This window comes from Bubalus bubalis, chromosome 2 (assembly GCF_019923935.1).
Source record: "Bubalus bubalis isolate 160015118507 breed Murrah chromosome 2, NDDB_SH_1, whole genome shotgun sequence".
Taxonomy (NCBI): domain Eukaryota; kingdom Metazoa; phylum Chordata; class Mammalia; order Artiodactyla; family Bovidae; genus Bubalus; species Bubalus bubalis.
Genome location: NC_059158.1, coordinates 179,526,042 through 179,549,811, shown reverse-complemented (window position 1 = coordinate 179,549,811; position 23,770 = coordinate 179,526,042). Strand labels below are relative to the sequence as shown.

Sequence of the window (23,770 nt, the reverse complement as noted above, 5' to 3'; positions counted from 1 at the left end):
GAGCACTCGGCTGGAGCGGCCTCTGGCGGACCCTGCCCTGGGGTGGTTGGAGCGGTGGTGACCACAGGCCCAGACATGGGCAACGGTGGTCTGTGGTCCCGCAGATGAAACCGACAGGCCCTCTCTTCATTGGCCGATGGGCTGTGCGAGGTCCTCTCTGGATAGCGTAGTGAGCTCAGCCCTGGAGAGGTCTCTGAAGGTCTAGGTCAAGGCCCCTAACCAGGGTCTGTGACCCCTTGAAATATACATAGCCACACATATATTTTTCTTGGGAAGGATGTCAGTCATTTTTCTCGCCCTCTCAAATGAGGCCATGATATTTATTCGTTTGACAGACTTTGTGCTAAACTCAAACCAGGCCTGGGACTTAGTGCTGGGGACTAAGCGGTCCAGACACCTTGTCCATGTGGATTCAGGACACTGTGGCTTGGGTGATTGGGGTTGGTGGAAAGTGTGTTTTGGTGACTTGGGAGACCCAAGGTCTAGCTCTGGCTTTGCTGCCTGGGGCTATGACTCTGGATCCGTGACTTCTTTCCTTGAGCCTCAGTTTCCCCATCTGGGAAAAGGGTACAACCATCACGACCCTTTTCTGCCTCTCTGGGTTTTGTGGGACTTGAGTGACAGTTACCATATTGTTGGTGATGGGCGTAGATGGCTCAGAGGTCATCTCAGAGCAAAAGCCAGTTTGGACCAAATATATTTAAGGAAGTCAAAGTAGAAGTGATAACGGTGGCCACCGTTAACTGAGCTCTCTTTCTCTGTGCCCATGGCTGTGCCAGGCTCTCAGCTCTACCTCATCACACTGCTTCTCTTGAGCCCAGGTGGTTCTCGCTCCCTTTCCTGCTACAGGCACTGAGGCTGTGGGCCATGCTGCCAGAACTCGGCAGAGACACACAGCCTCAGGTCTCTGTGACCCTCCCCTCTGCCGTGCCCCGGTCCCCCCAGCAGGCACGTCTGTGGTCATATCCCCTGTGGCCTCCCTTCGAGCCTCACAGAAAGGCCACCATCTTCAGGCTCCGGGGCTGGGGGGGGGGGGTCTCCTCAGACATTTATCTCTTTGTCCCTTTTAAACGGTGATAATAAAAGTCTCCAGAATGCAGGGCGGAGCCCTCTGATGTCAGCTCTCGGGCAGAGCGGCTGTGAATTCTGAGCGGATGGGAGATGACGGAGAAATTCTCTCCTTTCTTCCTCTCCCATAATCTGAAAAGACACCCAACAAGTTCATCTTTCGGTTTAAATTTGGCCAGTGCCTTTAGTCTCCGGATGTCTCAAATCATGAATCCTGAGCACCCGCCATCTGCTCTTTCATGCATAATGGATGAAGCCACGGAGAACAAAGTCGCCTTTCAGATTTGATGTGACCTTCAGCTTCACTGGATAGATGTTGGGGTATCCTCTCCCCAGAGAAGAGACCATCCCAATTAAAATCTCTCCAAGGACTTGCTAACAAATCCAGAGAAGGAATCTGGGTGAATTCCTGTGTCCTCGGTTCCGGTCTGGGGTCTGTTCACCTGGCATTCCTCCCTCTGCTCCTCCCTGTTCTTGGAGCACCCAGGCGGCCTCACTGTTGTCAGGGAGTGAGCTTTTCTCCAAGGCTCACATGTCAGGCCCTGTCAGTCCTTTACACCTAACATCAGAGTTATTAGTGCCCCACCCCCCCAAGCCATGCCAGGAGCTGGGTGGTCCTAGTACCACTTTGAAGATGGGACAATTGACCAGAGACTCCCAGCCAGTAAGGAATGGACCTCGGATTTGAAACCTAGTCTGACTGATGCTAAAGCTTGTGTGTTTCCATGGTACTACCTACCCCATGGAGTACCTACCTACCTACCTAGTCCAAGCCGAGCTGCCTGGGGAGCTCTTCTCTGCTCTGGGGAGCCTCTCTCTCCACACGGAATGGAGCGGTAGGGCCCCAGCTGGGCTCAGTACCTAGGGCAGTAGGGGCTGACTTCCCAGGCTGTGGGGGAACCTCTTTCCCACTGTGCAGGGGTGCCCTTGGGCCTGCTTCCCTGCATGTGTCTAGTTGAGGACTCGGAAGAACGTGTCTCACCACATTCAGGCCCTGTCTGGCCCCTGGTCAGCGTCACCCTGCCTTGGTGGAGTGGGGAGGTGGGGAGACGTCCAGAGTGAGCTTTGGTGTCCCTCAGAGTGGGGGCAGCATCCTCTGGGAGCAGACTCAGGGTGTCAGGTGGTGAATACCAGCCTCAGAGGAGCCGAGAAGGAGGGGAACACATCTCTGGAACCCTGGCAGCATCTGAACCCAGTAGCTAGTTTAAGCTGCTCTGCAGTGACTGTGCTAGTGTATATATATATATACACTAGTATATATAGCATTATTCAGTTCACTTCAGTTCAGTCGCTCAGTCGTGTCCGACTCTTTGCCACCCCATGAATCGCAGCACGCCAGGCCTCCCTGTCCACCACCATCTCCCGAAGTTCGCTCAAACCCACGTCCATCGAGTCAGTGATGCCATCCAGCCATCTCATCCTCTGTCGTCCCCTTCTCCTCCTGACCCCAATCCCTCCCAGCGTCAGAGTCTTTTCCAATGAGTCAACTCTTCGCATGAGGTGGCCAAAGTACTGGAGTTTCTGCTTTAGCATCAGTCCTTCCAAAGAAATCCCAGGGCTGATCTCCTTCAGAATGGACTGGTTGGATCTTCTTGCAGTCCAAGGGACTCTCAAGAATCTTCTCCAACACCACAGTTCAAAAGCATCAATTCTTCGGCGCTTAGTTTTCTTCACAGTCCAACTCTCACATCCATACATGACCACTGGAAAAACCATAGCCTTGACTAGACCGACCTTTGTTGACAAAGTAATGTCTCTGCTTTTCAATATGCTATCTAGGTTGGTCATAACTTTTCTTCCAAGGAGTAAGTGTCTTAATTTCATGGCTGCAGTCACCATCTGCAGTGATTTTGGAGCCCAAAAAAATAAAGTCTGACACTGTTTCCACTGTTGCCCCATCTATTTGCCATGCAGTGATGGGACCAGATGCCATGATCTTTGTTTTCTGAATGTTGAGCTTTAAGCCAACTTTTTCACTCTCCACTTTGACTTTCATCAAGAGGCTTTTTAGTTCCTCTTCACTTACTGCCGTAAGGGTGGTGTCATCTGCATATCTGAGGTTATTGATATTTCTTTCAGCAATCTTGATTCCAGCTTGTGCTTCTTCCAGCCCAGTGTTTCTCATGATGTACCCTGCATATAAGTTAAATAAGCAGGGTGACAATATACAGCCTTGACCTACTCCTTTTCCTATTTGGAACCAGTCTGTTGTTCTATGTCCAGTTCTAACTGTTGCTTCCTGACCTGCATATAGGTTTCTCAAGGGGCAAGTCAGGTGGTCTGGTATTCCCATCTCTTTCAGAATTTTCCACAGTTGATTGTGATCCACACAGTCATAAGGCTTTGGCATAGTCAATAAAGCAGAAATAGATGTTTTTCTGGAACTTTCTTGCTTTTTCGATGATCCAGTGGATGTTGGCCATTTGATCTCTGGTTCCTCCGCCTTTTCTAAAACCAGCTTGAACATCTGGAAGTTCATGGTTCACGCAGGCATTATTAGCCCATTTTAAAGATCATTGCACTGAGACCCACAGAACTGCCACCTGCCAGCCTCACACAGCTGGGAAGAGGCAGGCCTGGGGTTCAGAGCCTGTGTTCCCACTGTCCTGAGGTGGCCTCCCCTCCCTGCCAGTCTCTTGGAACATTGGGACAATACCATATCCTCTCTTCCTTAGGAGCTTCGGGGCCCAACACAGAGTAATTTTAGCCAAGTGCCCAGTATGTGGATGCTGGCTTAGACTGGGGCCTTCACTTCCAGCCAGGACAGATGTGAGCTGGGTCACAAGTCCTTGCTGACCAGCTGACCACATCTGCTGAGCCCCAGCATGGGGTCAGGCTGCTGGGATCTGTCCAGGGATTGTGGGTCATGGTGCTCTAGAAAGCTCCTGGGCGTGGGCTAGGTCTGTACCACACCAGGGGGACATGAGATATCAGAGCTGGAAGCCAGGGGGGATTCTGGAAGAGGATTCCAGAAGCTGGGCCTCGAAGGAGGGGAGCAGTGTTCAGACAGCCTTCACTAGCCTGGGAGCTCCGGAAGGCCAGGGCCTGGGTCTGATCCACCTGTGGTCTCGGTGCCCAGCGTAGGTCCCAGCACAGAGTGGCTGTCAGTGACTAGAGTCAGATGATGAAAAGGGAACACAACCAGCTGGACTTCCTGTGAGAACCTTCGAAAGCAGGGGCAGCCTCGGATCGGCAGGCAAGGCTGGGAGTTAGCAGCCCAGAGGTCAACTTAGTAGGTTATCTGTTCTGGAGGCAAAACCGCCCGGTGGTCGGCTTCCCATTGCCCCTGGGCTTTGACTTTCTGGGTCTCCATCGTGGAGCCAGTGGCCTCACACATCCAGTCCAGCCAGGTTTGGTAAAGCATGTGGGCCACTCCTCTGTGCTGACCCAAAGCTTTTGATTTTCAGAACGTCTTTAAAGCAGAGAAAGTGAGAGCTGGGGGAGCCACAGCAGTCCTGCGGTCCGCCTTCTTGGCTTGCACTTGGGCCCTGTCCCCAGGGAGGGACAGGACCTCCCCAGGCCAATGGGACAGTGGAGAAGCAGAGCTGAGATGGGAGCTTTATTCTTTTCCAGGGTCCCCACGCCCTGTTCCCCACCCCATAAGGAGGAGAGAGGTCCCTTCCCCACGTGTGCTGGAAGGGGCCACATGCTTGTGGGGAAGTGGGAATGATGATGACAAGGAGAGGCTGGAGGAAGGGCCTTGGTGAGTTCTCAAGCACGTAATGAGCAACGGTTCATCACCCGTCTCTTCATCCCCCCTCCTTGAGGGCTCTGAGGTCTCATCTGCTGCTCGAGATGCTGGCACGGATGCCTGAAAGAGAGAGCAGAGGGCTGTAATTACGAGCAAGCCCCTGGAGCCAGGCTGGATTTGACTCTCAGATTTGCCACTTATTAGCCATGTAAATGACTGAAGAGCAGATGACTTAATAGTCTGGCTCTCAGTTTACTTGTGTATAAAACAGTGAGAGTCCCTTGTACGGCAAGGAGATCAAACCAGTCAATCCTAAAGGAAAGCAACCCTGAATATTCACTGGAAGGACTGATGCTGAAGCTCTGATACTTTGGCTACCTGATGTGAAGAACCCACTCGTTGTAAAAAAATAAAGATCCTGATGCTGGGAGAGATTGAGGGCAGGAGGGGAAAGGGGCAACAGAAGATGAGATGGTTGGATGACATTGTCAACACAGTGGACATGAGTTGGAAGGACAGGGAAGCCTGGTGTGCAGCAGTCCGTGGGGTTACAGAGAGTCAGGCACGACAGGAACTGAACAACAAACAACAAAGATAGGGTGGTAACAGCCCTGTCCACGCAGAGACGTTGTGAGGAGTAAACGAGTTAGTACTGGCAGGGTGCTGGGAACTGTCCACTGTAGCCGTCGCTTGTTTTTATTGTCGCTGTGGGGGCTTCTGGGGGAGGGGAGGGAGTGCAGGACCAGCGTCACTGCAGGGCTGGTCCAGCCCCACCCGCGATGGCAAAGGCGGAGGAGACAAGTCACAGGCCACCACCATGCCACCCAGTGCAGGCTCTGGCCCCTCCCTATCAAAGCGTGCCCCCAGGGAAAACTCCAGAAACTTTGGGAGCCAGTCAGGAGGCAGGCAAGAAAACCGTCCACTCTAGCTGTTTCATGTAGGAAATAAATCTCTTGATAAAGAGATTCGGCCCTCAGAACCACTGGGAGCGCTTGAGGGTGTGAAGGAAGGCCCGCAAGTTTCAGGGAATCCGGAGAGGCTGGAGTTGAACCCCTACTGTGGCCTGGCAGCCCTCTGCTCCAGCCCTTGGTCCTGTGGGATCTTATTGCGCAGCCAGAAACCTATTCAAAGCCGGCTAGCCAAGGGAGGTGGGGAGAGTGGTTCCCTGCGTCCAGCCCTTGAGATGCAGCCGGGCATGTTGGAAGGAAGAGAAATGGTGCTGACACCACCTGGCCATCCTTCCTTCCCTGACACTCCTGAGGGAGGCAGGGAGAGAGGAACTGGGAGGGGGGTGGTGGGCCAGAGGAAGCCTCACCACCGTGCGGTCGTGTCAGTGCTGTGTTGAGAGCCGACACACGTGGTCTTCAATCCTCGCGAGAGCCGAGACTGAGAGGTGGTGTGACCGGCCCAGGCTGGAACGCAGGTCTGTCTGCACATCAGCTCGGGCCCTGCCTCGGGGTGCTCTCTGAGCCAGGCTGGGCGTCAGGAGTCATCCACTCGGCACCCACTGATTGAGCACCCACCGTCTACCACCAGATTGGGTTCCGGGTGCTTGGAACACGGCAGCAAGCAACACATGACAAAGACCCCATCCCGTGGAGTTGCGTTCCACTGGAGGAGTGGGATCTGACCCTCCCTCTTCTGCGGAGGTGTAGAATTAATCTGTGTGGTAAGGATGGAAACCCAGCAGTGGAGATGAGGGGCAGGGCTGCTTTATACAGGGGCCGTGGGGCAGGGGGGCCAGGGACGCTTGAGCACAGACCTGAACGTGGAGGGAAGGAGCACTTAAGAGAGAGGAGACAGCAAGTGCACCCCAGCTGCCTGCCACCCTAGGAAGAGTGGGATGTGAGCGAATAGACGTCGGGGGAGGTCAGTGTGGCCGGAAGCAGAGAGCCTGGAGACAAGGTCAGAGAGCAGGTCAGCGCCATGGACCTTTGGCTTGCTTGAGATGGAGCAGGCGGTTCTGTACAGAGAGAAACAAGATCACAGAGGCCTCAGATGCCTCAGGGCTGCGGCAGTCATCCCGGGTTAGACTCAGAAGAGCAGGCTCAGGGCTAGAAATGGGGCAGGTTGGGGCTTGTCATCGGGACGCCAGAGGGTGGTCTGTGGTGTCCTGGAGTCTGTGGTTCTGCGTCTCTTTAAGTCTCTGCCCGCGTCAGGCTGTGGTGTGAGGGTCGCCAGGTACACGTGACATCCCGATGGGCGTGTGCAGCCAGCGCGTGTCGCTTCCGGGGTCTGTGTTGTGCTGCAGGTATGGGTGTCTGAACGTGAGTGTGTGGACAGGTGATCTGGGCGGGAGCCCGCAGGTGTATTTCTTTGTGCCTGTGTGGGCGCCTCGCTGGTCTGTAGGGGGCAGCATTGGGGAATGTCTTTGATTTTGGTCCCTTCACTGTCTGGTCCCCCTGCTGGCTTGACCTTCTGCAGCGCTCTGCTCTAATTTTCGCAGCAAATCCGAACAGAGGTCCCTGGGGCCCAGGGGGATTGGCATATGCTCCCTGGGGACTTGGGTTGAGTGTCTGCCTTTTGGGGGCATCGGACAGCTGAAGTAGAGAAGACACCCACCTCCTGGATCCCACATCACAGTGTTTAAACCCAGAGACCTCCTCCTTCTCCAGGGACCCAGTTGGACCAGGGCTTTCAGCACCCAGTTAGGAAGGGTGTCTGAAGTTTGAGTCCTGCCAGCCCACAGTAAGAGTCATATTCCCAAGCCTGGAGGCCTTGGACTTCAGCACTGTGGGAAAAACAAACAAACAAACAAAAATACGCTTAGGAGTCAGAGGAAGCTGGGTTCAAGTCCCACTCCTGTCATTTACTAGATGTAGTTCGTAACTGTGGTTGAATGATGGCTTGGTTTCCTCTCTGTAAAGTGGGGACCTGCCTCATGGTGTCATTATGAAGATTAAATGAGAACGTCCTACGTGCCAGGCCCTGTGCTAAGGGGCTTTGCATGAGTCACCCTGTTAAACCCTCTACAGTGGATGCTGTCCCCATTTTACTGAAGAAGAAACTGAGGTCCAGAGAGGTAAAGTTACCTGCCTGGAGTCACTCAGCTAGGAGTGGGAAAACCTGGGTTTGAACTAGGCACTCTGACTTCAAAAGCAGCAGCGTGACACAGTGAATATAAAGCTGAGTGCCTGACTTCTGGTAGGTGATTGGTCAATTGTAATTACTGATGCCAGATGGCTATTCAGGGTCAAACTCCTGACCCCAAAGGATAGCTCTGGACTCTCCTTTCCCCTTTTAAATTTTAAAGAAGGCAGTGGAAAAACATCAGACTTGGGAGACTTGAAGTTCTGATCCTGGCTCTGCGTCTCATTCACTATGTGCCTTTGTACTCAACTTTCCAACCCCCAGCTCCATTTTTCCCCATCTGTACAATGGGCACACTCCTTTCCGGCCTGCCTGTAAGGATCCAGTGTGTGCAGAAGAGCTTGCAGCCTGTTGACTTGTGTCCTCCCCAAAACGTGTCCACAAACCCCAGTACATCAGAAATGACCGTGTTTGGAAAGGGAGTCTTTACAGAGGTAATCAAGTTAAAACAAAATCATTTGGGTGTGCCCTTATACAAAGGGAGAGATTTGGACAGAGGGACAGACAGACGCAGAGGGAAGGCTGTGTGAAGAGACACAGGGAGAAGGCAGTGTGAGGGCTGGAGTGATGCTGCCATGAGCCAAGGAACACTCGGCGCAATCAGAAGCTGGAGGAGGTGAGGCAGGGTCTCCTGCAGGTGAGGGGTGGAGGGGGAGCACGACCCTGCTGACACAGGACTTTGGCCTTCTGGCCTCCAGAACTGTGAGATAGTCCATTTCTGGTATTCTAAGCTACCCACTTTGCGGTATAGGTTTCCCCATTGTTCCAAAGTTCCTGTGAAACCTTTCATAAGCTGAGCTGGTATAAAGCGAAGAAGCAATTCCACAGGACACACCTCGCTAACAGATGCACGAAGGAAATCCTGTGAAAGTGCAGATGCTCACAGACGCGGTTCAGAGCTGAGGTGGCTCGAGCTGCTGAGATGCAGAAGGTATTTTCAGGAAGGGAGCCGGGCGGTGCCACTCTGCTCGGTGCGCATTGCCTCTATGACGGCTGCTGCAAAACAAACGCTGAGCGCTAGTTTCGCTCTTTGCCTTTTTCATAAAAGCGAAAATCCTCTTGCATGTCTTTCGGTTAGTGAAAACAGAAACTAATGTTGATCTTCCATAACACAAAGTGGCATAAAGCAAACTGGGTTGTTTTTTTTTTTAAGACATTTTTTTTCCTTTGATGTGGAACATTTTCAAACTCTTTATTAAATTTGTTATAATATTGCTTCTGTTTCACGTTTTGGTTTTATCGGCCCTGAGGCATGTGGGATCTTAGATCCCTGGCCAGGGATTGAACCCACACCCCTGTGTTGGAGGGTGAAGTTCCAACCACTGGACCGCCGGGGAAATCCCAAAGCAAACTTTCCAAAAGCGGGGATACCTGTTTCTTGTTCTGCAGCCCCAGGAATGTAAAATGGGCCTGTGACATAAGATCCATGATGCCCACTGTTTTTTTTTTTCTGGGGATACAAGCATGCATCCCATTGATGCTGTGAAGAGACTGAGGCTTAGAGAGGTGAAGTCATCAGCCCATCACACACAGGTGAGCACAGTGCCAGGACTAAACCAGGGTCCTTCCGACCCCAGAGTCTGTGCTGCTTTGCTCAGGAGCAGGGGCTATGGCTGGAGGCCAGGTGACCCTGTGACCCTGGAGCAGCCCAGGAACCAGGACCCAGATCTTCAACTTTGCTCTGCAGCCCTTCCCCGTCCGCTTCTGTACTCTGGGGCAGTTGCCCTGCCTGCCTGCCTCCAGAGCTGGGTCTCCTGGCCTGGATCACCGAAACCCATAGAATATCCCTGGCCATGTATACTTGCAGAGGGAGGTGGCAGTTAGTGGCTCCTTGGTGTCAGAGCCAGAGAACCAGTTTCAAGTCCTGACTCCATCACTGCCTGGTTGACTTGAGTGTGTTAACACCCTGCTGTCTGAGCCCGAGTTTCTTTGTCTGTGAAGTGGGACCATGAACCAGATGCTACCTTCCCCGAGAGCTGATATGCGGGTTCAGCGAGGTCAGGTGTGGGCAGAAGCTCAGAGGCTGCTGTAACGGGCCTGCTGCCCAGGTAGGGCCTGTGAGTGGAGGATATAAGTCCCGCCTGGGGTCCCCAGGGCGCTGTGTCCTCCGTGCTGGCTGGTGGGAAGGAAGGTGGGCCAGGTTTGGAAAGATTCTAAAAGCTCTGCCTCCCCTCCTCAACTCCCCTTGACCAGGGTCCTCTCTCAGCCCCCTAGGGTTGCTGTGGGGAAGGGGTGTTGGATTAGGATGATTTACGGTTGTAATTTATGAAGCACTTAGTCTGTGCCTGAATGTTGTTTTATAGTAATTTTATAACAGCTCATTTTATAACAGCCCCATTTTACAGATGAGGAAACTGAGGCTCAGAGAGATGATGTAACTTGCCTCAGGACCCACAGCCCAAAAGGGGCAGGCCAGGATTTGAGGCCTGGCTTCCCTCAACACATCATATCGGCCTGCCATCTGGTGGAAACTCAGGTGGGGCCCAGAGAGAGGATGGACCTTGACTAAGGACACGCAGAAGGGCAGGGTCAGACCTCAGGTCCAGGCCTTTCTTCCTCTCCAGAAAGCCGGGCTGAAGGGAAGAGGTAGGCACCCAGTGGTTAGCGAACCCCAGTTACAGGTCTGGGGGCTTTGCCTGCCCCTCCTGGTGTGGAGGAGGCCATGTGTTGTCAGGGCCAGCTGGAAGCACAGACCGTAAGCAAGCCAGTGTGGCCCGGGCCGGTGTTTGCGCTCTCAGAACAGACTGACTTCTGCCTAAAACCTGGCTGCAGGGTAGCTGGGTCAGGGGAGGCCTCAGCTGGGCCTTGGGTGCCCCTGGTGATGTCCTGTGAGCATGGCCTTCAGTCCCAGCCCTGCTGAGTCACCCCCAGGCGGAAAAGGCCCAGTGCTATCTCAATTCCACTGGCTGGGAAAGATCAGGAGAGAGGATGTCTTGAATGCTGCTTTATTGCAATAAGTTTGTCGATTCAGCTCATTACATTTAATTAGAATTATTTAATTAGAATCTTAATAAAAGAGTAAAACAGGAAGGAGGCTAAGAAGCGGAAGTAAGGAGATCCGTGCTGAGTGTATGAAGTAGATCCAGCCAGGCGGTGGAGAGGCGGAAGGGCTAGCAGAACATTTGCCCGGAAGGTGGGGGATAGCACGTCTGCACGTGCTGAGACCAACTGGGCCCAGGGATCTGGTACTGGGGAGAAGGGAGCTGAGGGCCTGGCGCTGGGCTCTCACAACCCATTCCCCGTGCCAGGTCCTGGGCTGAGGACACTGGACCTGTGGAGATGAGCAGGACCTATTTCCTGCCCTCAAGGGAAGTAGACAAGAAGCCAGTTACAAGGCCCAGTGCCCTGGAGAGACAGTGGTCACTGCGGCAGCTAGAGACGGGTGTCTGACCTGGGCTGGGGTTGGAAAGCTTTCTAGAGTATTGATGCCATCCTGTGGGGACACCTGAACCTTGAGTTGCAGTTAAGATGAGGAAGAAGAGAGCTTCAAGCAGGTCTGGGGGAAGGCAGGGAGGAGAGGAGGTTCAGAGCAAGGGCCTGGAGCCAGGTGGCTGGCTCCCCACCCCAGCACCACCTCTGTGGGCTCTAGCAAGTTACACCACCCCTCGGAGCCTCAGTTTCCTCATCTGTGAATGAGAGCAACAACAGATCCAGCTCCTAGGGCTGTTGTGTAGTGAGATGAGCTGATACACGGACAGCATTGGAACAGCAGCTGGCACACGGTCGGTACTGTGTGCATTGGCTCTTCGGAGTCTTCCTCTTCTCCTCCAAGGGGAGATGTCCAGGAGTGGTCAGTTACACATGTCTGGGCGGGGATCTAGCTCTGCTGCTCATCAGAGAAGTCGCCACTGCCACTCATTACCACCACTTCCTCTTTCCTCATTCCCTGAAGGACTCGGTTTGTTCAGAGGTCTGCCCACCACAGAGCCCTGGCTCTTCAGGGCTGCTGACCCCACATTGCAGCTCCAGAGGGGGATCTGGAGAAACTCAGCCCGGTCTGGTCATGACATTCCCCTGGTGCTAGGTCCCAGTGAGGCTGGAGAGCCGGCCTGGTTCCATAGTCAGGGGAGATTCTTCCTCTCCCCTCTTCCCTCTCCCTCTGCCTCTCCCATCTCTCCCCTTCTCCTCCCCTTGCCCGCTCCTCTTCTCTGGTTTCCCTCTTCCTTTACCTCCTGGGCACGTACACACAGAAGCAGGTGGCTCCATTGCCACCCCTTAGGGAACCAGAGCTAGGATGAAGCCAGTGATGTGCTGGTGTACCACCGCTCCAAATTGAAAAGAAAAAAAAAAACCCTGATATGTGCTGCTGGCTGATTTCCAAGGTGTAAATACTCCCTCCATGGTCAATTTCAGACTGCCAACATGAGGCCAGTGAACACAGAGTCAAGATACATGCAATCACCTCTTGCAAGCCAGCATGAGCCGGCTCCACTGAATGAAGCCAATCCAGGGGATGGCAGAGCTGAGTGAAAAGCACTGGCACCTCTGAGAGCCCCGGGTGCTGCTGGGCGCTGTGCATTCCAGGAGTTCACCTGCCCTGGACTGCCACTACTGCCGAGTTTTCTGTTCTTTGTAGCCAAAGGCATCCCATGTGCTTCAGGGATACAGAGCAAGAAGAGAAGACCCAGGGTCAGCCTCAAGGAACTACCAGCATGAATGCGGCAGGCCGAGGAAGAGAAGGCTGTGCACTCAACGGCCACTGGAGTTTGGCAAAGCAAAGGATCACGCTCTGCAGTTGGTTTTCCACAAACTTCATCCTGATGCAGTAAAAGATAAGCAATTCTTTAGTCCAGTTATAGAAAGGTTCTGGGCTCCAATTTATGCCTTGAGCCAAGAATTTAGAGATTGTAGTTTGTGATTCTTTCTCTTTGAATTGTCTAGTGTCATTGAAGCAGCCAGGCCATCTTTGAAATCGTGCCATCCCTATCCTATTCCATGGCAGCGGCGACTCAGGCCCGCACAGCTTTGCCTTCAGTGGCACTTTTTTCCAGATGGCCACCGGCCATGATGTAATTAATGAATTTAATTGCATTAGCTATTTCATCACCACATACCACAGGCTACTGGATTCTCGTCCCTGGACACTAACTGGATTTTTGCCACCTTCAGCCCAGCTAGAATAGATTATTATTTCCTCCCTTTCCCTAGGGGTGTTGTTGTCTGAAACCCACCCCTTCAGACCAGTTTCCAAGCCAGTCAAGTATCTTGGTTGAAAACAATGAAAACTGACTCTCATTAATTTAAGCAGGACAGGGATTTATTGGAAGGACACCAAGCAGCTCACAGAATCGATTGGAGAACCAGGCTCAGGGAAAGGACAGATGTGAAGGGGGCTGGCAGCTCAGGACACAGGCAGGGCCCCTGGAGGAATTGTCTTACGTCTGGGGCTGCTTCCCAAGCCACCATCACTGGGCACCGTGGCCTGGGCATAGCCTCTGGCCCCCAGGAATGATCCCCGATTGTCCTCTGCAGCACCTTAGCCGTCCCCAAATTCAGGGTGGGCTCCTGAGTGATGGAGTCAGGTCATGTGTCTGCTCCTTCTGACCGAAGGCGTGTCAGCCTCTGCACTGGGAGGACAGAGCGCCTTCCTATGAGGGTCAGCCTAGGAGGGTGGTCCCCCAAACAAGAAAAGGTTTTGAATGCCGAGCAGGAGAAAAAAACAAAATCATGAAACAGCACGCTTTCACCTTGGCCAGGTACCGTGCTAACAGGTTTCCAGCATCATCTCAGTTTAAGCTTCACAATTATGTTTTGAGAGCTGTTACTTCTATCGAGCTCATTTTACAACTGGGGAAACAAGCTCTGAGTTTCTTCATCAGTAAGCCCCAGACTCTGGGGTCGCTGTGAAGACCAGACTGGACAGCTCAGAGCCAGGCTTCTGGAGGGCTTGCCCTGAATTTAGGCCAACCTTGGCCTTCGGGCCTCAGAGAAGGGGGAGGACCCTGTCCAGTCTGAGCACTTCCTAATTGTAGATGCTGCAGCTGTTGGCCTGCTGGGAATAGGTCATGGGCCGACGGGGCAGCAGCCCAGGGACAGTGGCAGACACAGCCAAGCCGCCGAAAGCAAACGGGTCAGGAGCGTGTGTTTTTTGGTGGGCCTCCGCACGTGGGCCATCTGTCGCGGAGCTGACTGCGACCAACAGCCTAAAGCTGGTGCCCAGTGCTACGTGAACAGAGAGATGCTGGGTTCTGAGAAACAGAGGCGTCAGAGCCCTCTTGTCTCCCAGTTGGGAAGAGGAAGGGGCATCCGAAAGAGAGGGAGAGAAGCCAGCCAAAGCCCAGGCAGGGACCCGGGAGCCTTCTGCTGGTGGCCCAGGCCTGCCCCGTCAGCCTAGGGGTCTCCCTCCGTAGACAAGGCTCCTACGAGCAGAGTGCCATCTCGTCCAGCATATCAGGGGTCCTGTGTCAGGGCTACGTCTCCAGTCTCCGACTGGGGGCTTTTAGAGGAGGTGTGTCTTCTCTCAGACTAGGGGCCCTGAAGGCAGGGCTGCCTTAGAACATGGTGTTCTAAGAAGACTCTGTCAGCAAGAGCCACGCAGTTTGAAGGAGCAGAGCCAGATGGAACCAGATTACCCTGAAGGGAGGCTGAGACCCAAAGACCGGCAGGGGCCTGCAGGGTATTTCCCCCAGGGAGAAGTTGACCAAAACAGTATTTCAGGACCCTTGCCTCCCCATCAGGAGGAGTTGGGGTGACAGGGTGAGGTGTGGCTTTAGGAATGCAACCCCCAGAGCCAGGCAGGAGGCAGCCCTGCGGGGGCCCAGGCTTGGCACTGGGCCGCCGACCCCACCCCTTGGAAACGCCTCCGGTTGTTCTGTCCTGGATGTTTGCGTCCTTGGCCAGGTTCCTGGGTGATTGCCTCATCCCACGGAGGCCAACAGATGTGCACAGCTGGAGGAGGGGCTCCGGGTGGAATCCGGCCCTGCCTGGTGCTGGCCTGGGCCAGGGGAGCTGGGGATTTGGGTCCTAGTCCCCACCCCCACCTCTATTTGATGGTGTGGCCCTGGGTAGGGCCACGGCCCCCTGGGGCCTCAGTTTCTTCTGTGTCTCATGATGGAGGCTCTCCTTTCTTTCATCAGACATCAACCAAAGACCCACAATGTGACCAGCTCTGTATCAAGCCCCGGGCACGAGCCAGACCCAGCGGTCCCTGCCATCTAGGAGTTTGTGCTCCTTGGGGAGCTGATGTTGAGCCTCTGCAGTGGTTTGTGGGGCTCTGGGCTAACAGGGAGCTTCACAGGAAGCAGTTGCAATTTTTCCCAACCTCTGGCCACAGCCGTGTGGCGGCAGATCCAGGCATGCTGTGGTCACTGTGTTATTACAAGGCCGTCTGTTTGAAATCCCAGTCCCAGAGGCGATTCAAAGCTTTTCCTTCCTTTGTCCCCAGCACCAGGCTTATGGGACTTGGAGTGTCGTATGCGGGTGTGTGTGTGTGTTACCCCACATTGGGGGGTGGGGTGGGGAGGCTGCTTCTTTCCTGGTGTTCTGATGCCAGTATCTTGGAGTATTTAGGGGTCCATGGTCTTCTTCTGGGATATTTCCCCTCTCCATCTTTTTAAAATGAAATTTTTTTAGTTTAAAAAAATTGTGGTAAAATATACATCACATAAAATCTACCTTTTTAGCCATTTTTAAGTATACAGCTCAGTGGCATGAGGCGCCTCCACATTGTTGGCAGCCATCACCACTGTCCATCTCCAAAATGTCTTTCTGATCCCAAATGAAACGCCCCTCATTTTATTATTATTATTATTTAGATATTAACCCAACACGTTCAGTAATCAGTTTATTTTTTGTTGCACTTTTTCGATGGCTTTTATTTTTTTTAACTTTTTATTTTGTATTGGGATATAGCCGGTTAATAGTGTGGTGATAGTTTTGGTTGAACAGAGAGGGGACGCAGCCATACACACACATGTATCCATTCTCTCCCAAACACCCCTCCCAGCCAGGCCGCCACCTAACACTTAGCACAGTTCCCCGTGCTCTTGTTGGCTATCCATTTTAAATACAGCAGCGTGTACATGTCCTCCAAACTATCTGCCCCTTCCCCCCAGCCTTCCGCCTCCCCATTTTAAAATGACAGCTGTATTGAGATGTGACTTACATAACATACCGTTCATCCATTCAGGGTGTACACACAGTGGTTTTGAGTCCATTCACAGGGTTGTACCACCAGTATTACAATCCAAGTGAATACATTTCATCACCCCGAAAGGAAGCTCCCTTCTGTGAAACATCCCCTACTCCGTGCTCCGCAGCCAGCCCTCCATCCACCAATCTGTGTTCTGTCTCCATGGATCCGCCTCCGCCCGACGCGCCATATAAATGGAATCTTACGCTGTGTGGCTTTCTGTGTCTGGCTTTTTTCGCTGAGCATAATGGTTTCAATGTCCATCCATGTGCCAGAGGTGTCCGTGTTCCAGTTCTCCCCCTCTGTTCTTAAGATGTAGCCTCTCTGGTGTAGGGGCTGAGGGAATCGGGGCTCAGCAGGCAACAGTTAGGCACCCGAGTTACCCACTCGCGGTCGGGCTCCTCTCTGTGGATCGATGCTGACGGCCGCCGATGCCCTCAGCCGTGGCAGGCATCTGAATGCTGGCCCTGCACTGGGCACGTGTGTGTGCGCACTCTTCATGGGTCCCCAGGGAGCCCCGGCCTCTGCAGTCCCCGCTCTTCCACAACCTCTTCCAACCTCCCCTTTCCAGTTCCCGCCTGCCCCGTGGTTCCTGTTGTGGGGCCCCTGGGTGTGGTGGGGTGCCTTCCTGGATGGGTACCAAAGATGGCACAATTCAACTCTTTCCTGTGATGCCTGCTGACCCTTAGCCAATGGCAAGCCTGCAGGCTGCCCCATGCCCCGTCCCTCCCCTCACGCCACTTCTCTCTATTTGACCCCACCCTGCCCAGAAGGGCCAGGCTGGAACAAATCTGCCCCCTGCAGTGCAAGTTTCCCTCCCTGCTTTCATCATAACATGTGATTTTCTTGGTGTGTCTCCCATGGGCTTGGTTGGGTAAAAAGGAAAATCCCTAACGTCCGTAGGAAACTGCAGCTGCCCATCCCTGTGGAATCCTTCTCCCCAGTCCAACCTCCTGGAAACAGAGGGGTGACACTGTGGGAGGGCCAGTCTCATCCCCTGAGCAAGTCCTGAAGAGGTTACTGAGGTCCCTCTTCAGAACACGGGGCGCTCGGCAATTGTTCACCCCAGGTCTGCACCCCGGGTGTCAATTCTGGGGCAAATGAAGACGTCCCTTCCAATGTCCTGTCACACGTATAATCCCGCCCCCATTTGCTGACAGGTGCTACAGAGGAAGTGTGGAGAATGCGCTGGTCCCACCTGGGGTGCCCCGAGGAAGTGACTTTCACAGGCCACATCAAGAGAGCATCCTGAGCAAAGGTTGTGAAGCAGGAGGGAGTGTGGCACGTTGGGGAGATGGAAAGGCCTGCGTGTCTGGGGCAGCGAGACTGAGCGAAGGGTAACAGGGACGAGTCTGGGATGGTGGCAGCAACCGTGGCATCAGCACCGATATTTATAGCTCACTTGCCTTTTATAGCACTTCTTGCCTAACAATCACAAGAGGAAATGATTATTATCTCTCTTTTAGGGAAGGAAATGGCAACCCACTCCAGTATTCTTGCCTGGAGAATTCCATGGACAGAGGAGCATGGTGGGCTACAGTCCACGGGGTCGCAAAGAGTCAGACACGACTGAGCGACTCACACTTCCACTTGCATCTTGCTCAGAGAAGTGAGGCAACTTTCCTGAGATCACACAGCAGGTATTCAGGGAAGCTGGATTGACTCTGGGCCCAGAGCTGGACACACAGAACACAGGGTAGGCATGGCCTCTGGATCTCTTCTGTGCCCCACGACCCCAGTGGACCCAAGCTGGGTGTCTGTCCCATCCCCTGGGTGTCTGTCCTGTTTCCTGCCCACCCCTTCTCTTCTCTGGCCTTTCCCTGGGAGCCCACATGGGGCAGGTATAGCCAGCATGTGATCATGTCAGGGATGAAAGAAGCCTGACTGGCAAGAGAGATGAGGGCTTTGGTGCTAGCAGGCCTGAGATCCCCACGCTCCTCCTCACTGACCCAGAGTAGTCCCTCCCCCTCTGATTGTCAGTTTCCTCGCTTGTCAAATGCCTTTCTTAACTTATATCATTCCCATTTTACAGGACTTCCCTGGTGGCTCAGACAGTAAAGTGTCTGCCTACAATGTGGGAGACCTGGGTTCGATCCTTAGGTCAGGAGGATCCTCTGGAGAAGGAAATGGCAACCCACTCCAGTACTCTTGCCTGGAGAATCCCGTGGACGGAGGAGCCTTGTGGGCTACAATCCAGGGGGTCACAAAGAGTCGGACACGACTGAGCGACTAAAATTCACTTTCTTTCACACAGAGACAGAGGCAAGGTGGGGTGCCCAGGCCCCCAACACCCAAGCTGAGGCTCTTTCCTCTACCCCTGGCCAGTGTCCTCTCAGGGGTTTGGGCAGAGCCAGTCCCGGCAGACTCAGGGTGGGCAGTTGATACAGATGCCCAGTTTTCTGAAGACCAGTGGCACTGGGGCTCTCACGACAGTCTTGCTGGGGGCACCACAGTTCAAGCCAGCTCCCCTCCCCGCACCCATCTCTGGGCCTGCCTGGGAGCTGACTTTGACTTCCCTGGGGGCCCTGTCTGATCTGTGCAGACCCTTCCTCACAAACACCAGGCTCCAGCAGTGCGCAGCATCCCTAAGGGTCTTGGACCCAGATTCCCGTGTCCCAGACACAGTGTGGTGGGATATGGTACCCAGCACGGCAGCGGGGATGGAGTTTGGCTGAGTCTGTGCTCATAGGCTTCTCCTGTCCACTCCTGGGTTTGGCTCTGACTCCAGACCTCAGGAGCAGGAAGGCAGAGCCCTGATGGTCCTCAGTCTAGGCTCAGACACACATTCACATCCCTGAGCCCCAGTCCAAGGCTTAGCCTTGACTCTGATTCCAGGCTAAGACCCCAAACCTGTCCCTAGACTGAGTCTTGCCCCCCAACTCCGTTCCAAGCCCTGATCATAGTCCCAGGCTGAGACCTGCCCCTGGTTCTAGGCTGAGCTCTTTCAAAGGATTAAGCTCAAAACCTTGCCCCCAGCTGATTTGACTCTGGTCAGAAGTTCAAGCAGGATCCAGCTCTAATTTCAGTCTGGACCTCAGTCTTAGACTGAACTGTGATTGTGGCCACGGACTGACTCTAATTTCCAAACAACAGAACAACACTTGACCTGAAATGTAACCCAAGTGGGAGCTCTTCAAATGGCAGAATTTGTGCTGAGTCTAGAAGGAATGTTAGTGCTTCACTGGGCAGATTTGTGGGGACTGTGTGCCCGGGGGCTCAAAGAGGAGAGGGGAGAAGGAAACAGCATCTCAAAGAGGAGACGGGAGTGGCCGGAGGGGGTGAAAGCTGTCCCAGGGGAGGGGCTGGAAGGACTCTGGACTCAGAACCCACAGCTGTGGCTCTAAGCTCGTTTACTGTAAACTTATTTTGGAGAAGTCCACTGGCCTCCCCATGGCTGTTTCTTCATCTTAAAAGGGATCCACCTGCTTTCCTCTCGGTCCCGTAGTTCCCTGAGAGTGTGGTCTCTGCCTTGCCTTTGGGTCTTCTTACATTCTGACCCTTTGCCTGGGCCACACTCTTCTTTCCTTGCCCGCTCCTACATCCCCCAAGTGAAATCCCCCTTCTTCCAGCAAGTCTTCCTGAAGGGTCTTGTGGTGGACATAACATGTGTCCAGATCACCCTTCAGTGAAAGACTTGGTGTTCCGGGTCTGGAAGGCTGTCTGCAGGTGGCCTTTGCCCTCCAATCGTCATTCACTTCAGGGCTGCCCGCATCCAGAGACTGATCAGGGACTGGTGGCAGGAGGAGAATCAAAGACCTCCTTGCGGCCATCTCCGACCAACTCTGGACAGCGCCCTTGCTACCCCTCCCTTTCCCAGCTGTTGCTCTCAGAGCACTCCCCACTAAGCACCTGTGTGCTGACCTCCAGAGAACCCAGCCTCCGACACCCCTATTTCAAGTCCCAGATGATACCCAAGGCACTCGGTCATCTCCTCTCTAATACTCATGAGGGTGTCGGGTGCTTCCTCTATCCTGTCTCCTTGCCCTGGATTGTCGTGCGAGAGGGATGAACGCAGCACCAGCAGCACAGGGCACAGATGGAGATGCTGGGGGGAACTCAAGAGGCAGAGAAGTAACAGCATCCGCAGGGCCCTGAACTCTCATCCTCTTCACCATGGGTTCTCAGCTGGCACGTCCTCTGCATGGCCAGGGCTCCTGTAGAGAGGCCTGACCCAGCCAGCCAGCTGGACATGCAACCATCACCAAGAGAAAGGACCCACTCCAGACTGCTGGCCAGAGAGGTAAGAGGGAATGTGTAAATTCTCTAAGTAACAAGAAATCTATCAAGGGCTGTCTGGGCATTAGTGACGACTAGGCAGTGTGCTTGCCAAGGCCCAGGGCTGCACTCCCAGGACACGGAAGAGCCTTGGAGGTTGTCAGCCCACAGGAACGTGGATACTCAACAAAGCCAGGGTGGGCTGTTGCCCACAGACTGGCCTGGTCCAGCCCAGCCACCTCTCTGCCAAGCTAACAAAGGTAGGAAGAAAATGGGCCCCTGGGGCCCTCCAGACTTGTCTCTCATCAAAACTGTGTGCTTCTCGAGGGTGGGAGCTGAGTCTGTGTTCCCCGCTCAACAACTCAGATGTGTGTTATGGATGAATAAATTAATGGATCAAGAGAGAAGGGATGGAAAAGCAATTTACATATCTGAAACATCATACAAGGCAGGGGATAACGGGCAAGAAATGCTTTTTCTAGAAGTTATTCCTTAGGAAGGGTCCAAAAATGACTATTAATAGACTCGGTTAATAAACATCAGCCAAGGTAAATGTTAACAGGAAACACCTCTGCAAATGTTGGAGGTCTCTCAGGCTGGGCTCGGGGTTGGCTGGCACGCGGGCAGAGAGGGCACCCTCCCTCCTGTTTGCTCAGAGCACCGTCTCAGCCCGGGGGGAGCCTCCTCCCTGGGAGCCTTCTCCCTGCCTCCTCGAGTAGGGGTGCAGCCCAGCTGCTTCCTGGAAGCTCGCCCCACTCCAGCCACTGCGGCCCCTTCTGTGTTCTGTAAACACCCCAAGCCTGTTTGTACCTCGGAGTCTTCCCCCTTGCTGTTCCCATTGGCCCTCTTCCCCTCACTTCCTTCAAGTTTATGTGCGAACGTCACCTCCTCAGAGAGGCCTTGTCTGACGCCAATCTAAAAGAGCAGCCACTGTCCCCATCACTGCCCATCTTTAAAAAAAAAAGCTCTATTAGCTAATTAATTTACTTTTGGCTGTGCTGGGTCTCCGTCGCTGCTCAAGGACTTTCTCTGGTCGCGCAGGTGGGGTTTCCTTTTTGTTGTGATGTGCAGGCATCTCACTAGGGTGGCCTATCTCATGACGCGGGCTCTAGGGCGCGTGGGCTTCAGCAGCTGCGGCTCTCGGGCCCTGTGGTGTGGGCTCGGTAGCTGTGGCACGTGGGCCCAGCTGCCCTAGGCATGTGGAATCTTCCTGGACCAGGGATCGGACCATTGTCTCCTGAGTTGGCAGGCAGATTCTTATCCACTGGACCACCAGGGCAGTGCTCCCTTACCCAGTTTTAATTTATCGAAAGGACTTGTGACAACCTGAAATTGTGTATAGAATATATATGGCTTTTAAAGCATTATCTATTTATTTTTGTCCAACTCTCCCCTCTAGAATGAAGACGGGGCTCTTCTGTGCTGGTTACTGCTATGTCTCCTAGAACAGCACCTGGTCCCTTAAGTAGGCACTTGGCACGCTGCTGAATGAATAAGTGGGGGTGAATTGGACAGACTCTGTTCTCCAGTGGCTCCCCTTCCAATAGGCAGCACTGGCAGCTAACCAGGCAGTTGTGCGTCCTGGGCTGAGTGAGGTGATGAAGACATGGGGGGTGCTGGGGGCAGGGCAGTGAGGAAAGGCAGAGAACCCTGCTGGGAGGATGACGGAAGGCTTCTTGGATGAGGTCGCATCTAACCAAGACCTGAGTCCTGAGCAGGAATTCTCCATCTAGGAGGGAGGAGGAGAGAGTTCTGGGCAGAGGGAAGTAAAGGGTTAAAGTCCTGAAGGCAAGAGAGAGCCTGGAAAGTTGACAGAATGTAAAAAAGTTTTGTGTGTCTGGATCAGAGTGGGGAAGGGGACAGGCACAGATGAGAGTGGGTTGCGGGCAGGGGTCCGCTTAGGAAGGATCCGTGCAGACGTTAAGCCAGGAAGTGACATGACCAGATCGTATTTCTGCATTCTGGTGTTTTCTAAACATTCATAATCTCCGGATCTTTGCCATACCCAGCATCTCTTGTCCCCGTGATAAATACTATTCACTTAATACTTTACCTGTGACTGAGTCACTTTAATTAAACACACTCATTCAAAAGGGAAACCCTTTGTAAACTATCCTAATTTGTGTCATACACACAAACTCAGTGTAAAACTAAACCTAATGAAAATGAAATAATGTTCCATTTCACCACCTGCTACAGGCTGATCCCAAGTCTATCTTCTCTTATTAAAAAGGAGGATTAACATGTTGGCAAGATGTTAAAGATGAGATAGCACCAAAAACGACTTTCTCCTTAACTAGATCACCAGAAAGATTTGAAGAGGATTCAAAGAAAACAGCTTTCTTGCCATGAAAGGCAGTGTTACTTCAAACTGTATCTGGGTTTCTTCTAAGATTATTTCATAACAACAAAATAACCCTATACATGACCAGTGATACAATTTCCACAGAGTCTCACTATAAACCTTTCAGATATCTTTGTCTGAATGGAAGTAGGGTATGGAAGAGGAAATGGGGTGGATGGCTAAGAAAACTGAAGAAGCCAATCAATCAAATTTTATCCCCTCTCTCCTCTTACACTGTAAAACCTACCCATCCATGGTGAGCGTGTCTTTTTCCTTTGCTGAGCGTCTGCTGGCTGTAGAGGGACGTGAGTTTTGGTGGCCAAGGAAGAGGTAAAACTATGCTGCTATCCTAGGAATTCCCAGACTCAGCTTAGGGAGGGCAAATGATCTCAATCATTGCTAATGGACTGAGGACGTATCACATTAAAAAAAAATCAACTGTGGTCCTCTGGATTCCTTGGCTCCCTTCACTGGGATCTGGCTGCCAAGAGGAGGCAGGTAGGGGTACCAATTATACCCCTAGCCCCTCTTTGATGATGGTTTCCTTTCCTTGGCAGCGTCTCCTTGTTCTACAAAATCCTGCCTGTTAAGGTTATGGGTGCTGAGCACACTTTGTCCACTGTGACTGTGGGCCTTGTCACTGAAAGTGTTAATCCCTCTTGGGACAGACACGAGGTGCTGCCCTTCCCCAACACACAGTGCCCGCTGCTCTCTGGTCCCTGGTGGAGGGTGGCAGTGCCAGGGCTCTGTGGACTCCTCTAGCTCAGCTGTATTTGAAAGGCCGCCTGTTGACATTCTCCAGGAGTGGGGGGCCAAGCTCCACAGCACCAACCAACCTCGTCCTGAGACCTTTCACCTGCACCTTCCGTCAATCTCAGAGTTTTCTGGGCTCGTCAACATTTGTTGAAGCATCATCCTTGCCTATTTGCAGGTCAGCTTTATGCCCTGCCCCCAGCCTTTTAATGCAGGTAAACTCTGTTTGCATAACATCATCATCTGTTAAGAACAGGCTCTGGAGTCAGGCCACTTGAGTCCAAATGCCTTTTGTCTTGCTTACTGGTTAAGTGTGCTCAGTCACTCAGTTGTGTCCAACTCTGCAGCCCCACGGAATGTAGCCAGCATATTAAAAAGCAGAGACATGACTTTGCCGACAAAAGTCCATCTTGTCAAAGCTATGGTTTTTCCAGTAGTCATGTATGGATGTGAGAGTTGGACCATAAAACTGAGAGCC

The 23,770-nt window shown here is 53.1% G+C and overlaps 1 long non-coding RNA gene across 2 annotated transcripts; it reads left to right on the top strand.

The window, feature by feature from the left end:
* The first annotated feature begins 5,229 nt into the window (after positions 1–5,229).
* LOC112582967 lies at positions 5,230–23,703 on the top strand. Of its 2 annotated transcripts, none has more exons than XR_006549032.2 (4): positions 5,230–8,283; positions 12,426–17,238; positions 17,447–20,220; positions 23,097–23,703. It is a non-coding gene; the product is annotated as an uncharacterized LOC112582967 (long non-coding RNA). The 2 variants fall into 2 exon arrangements; XR_006549031.2 differs by lacking the exon at positions 23,097–23,703 and adding an exon at positions 21,595–22,957.
* Positions 23,704–23,770: the final 67 nt, after the last annotated feature.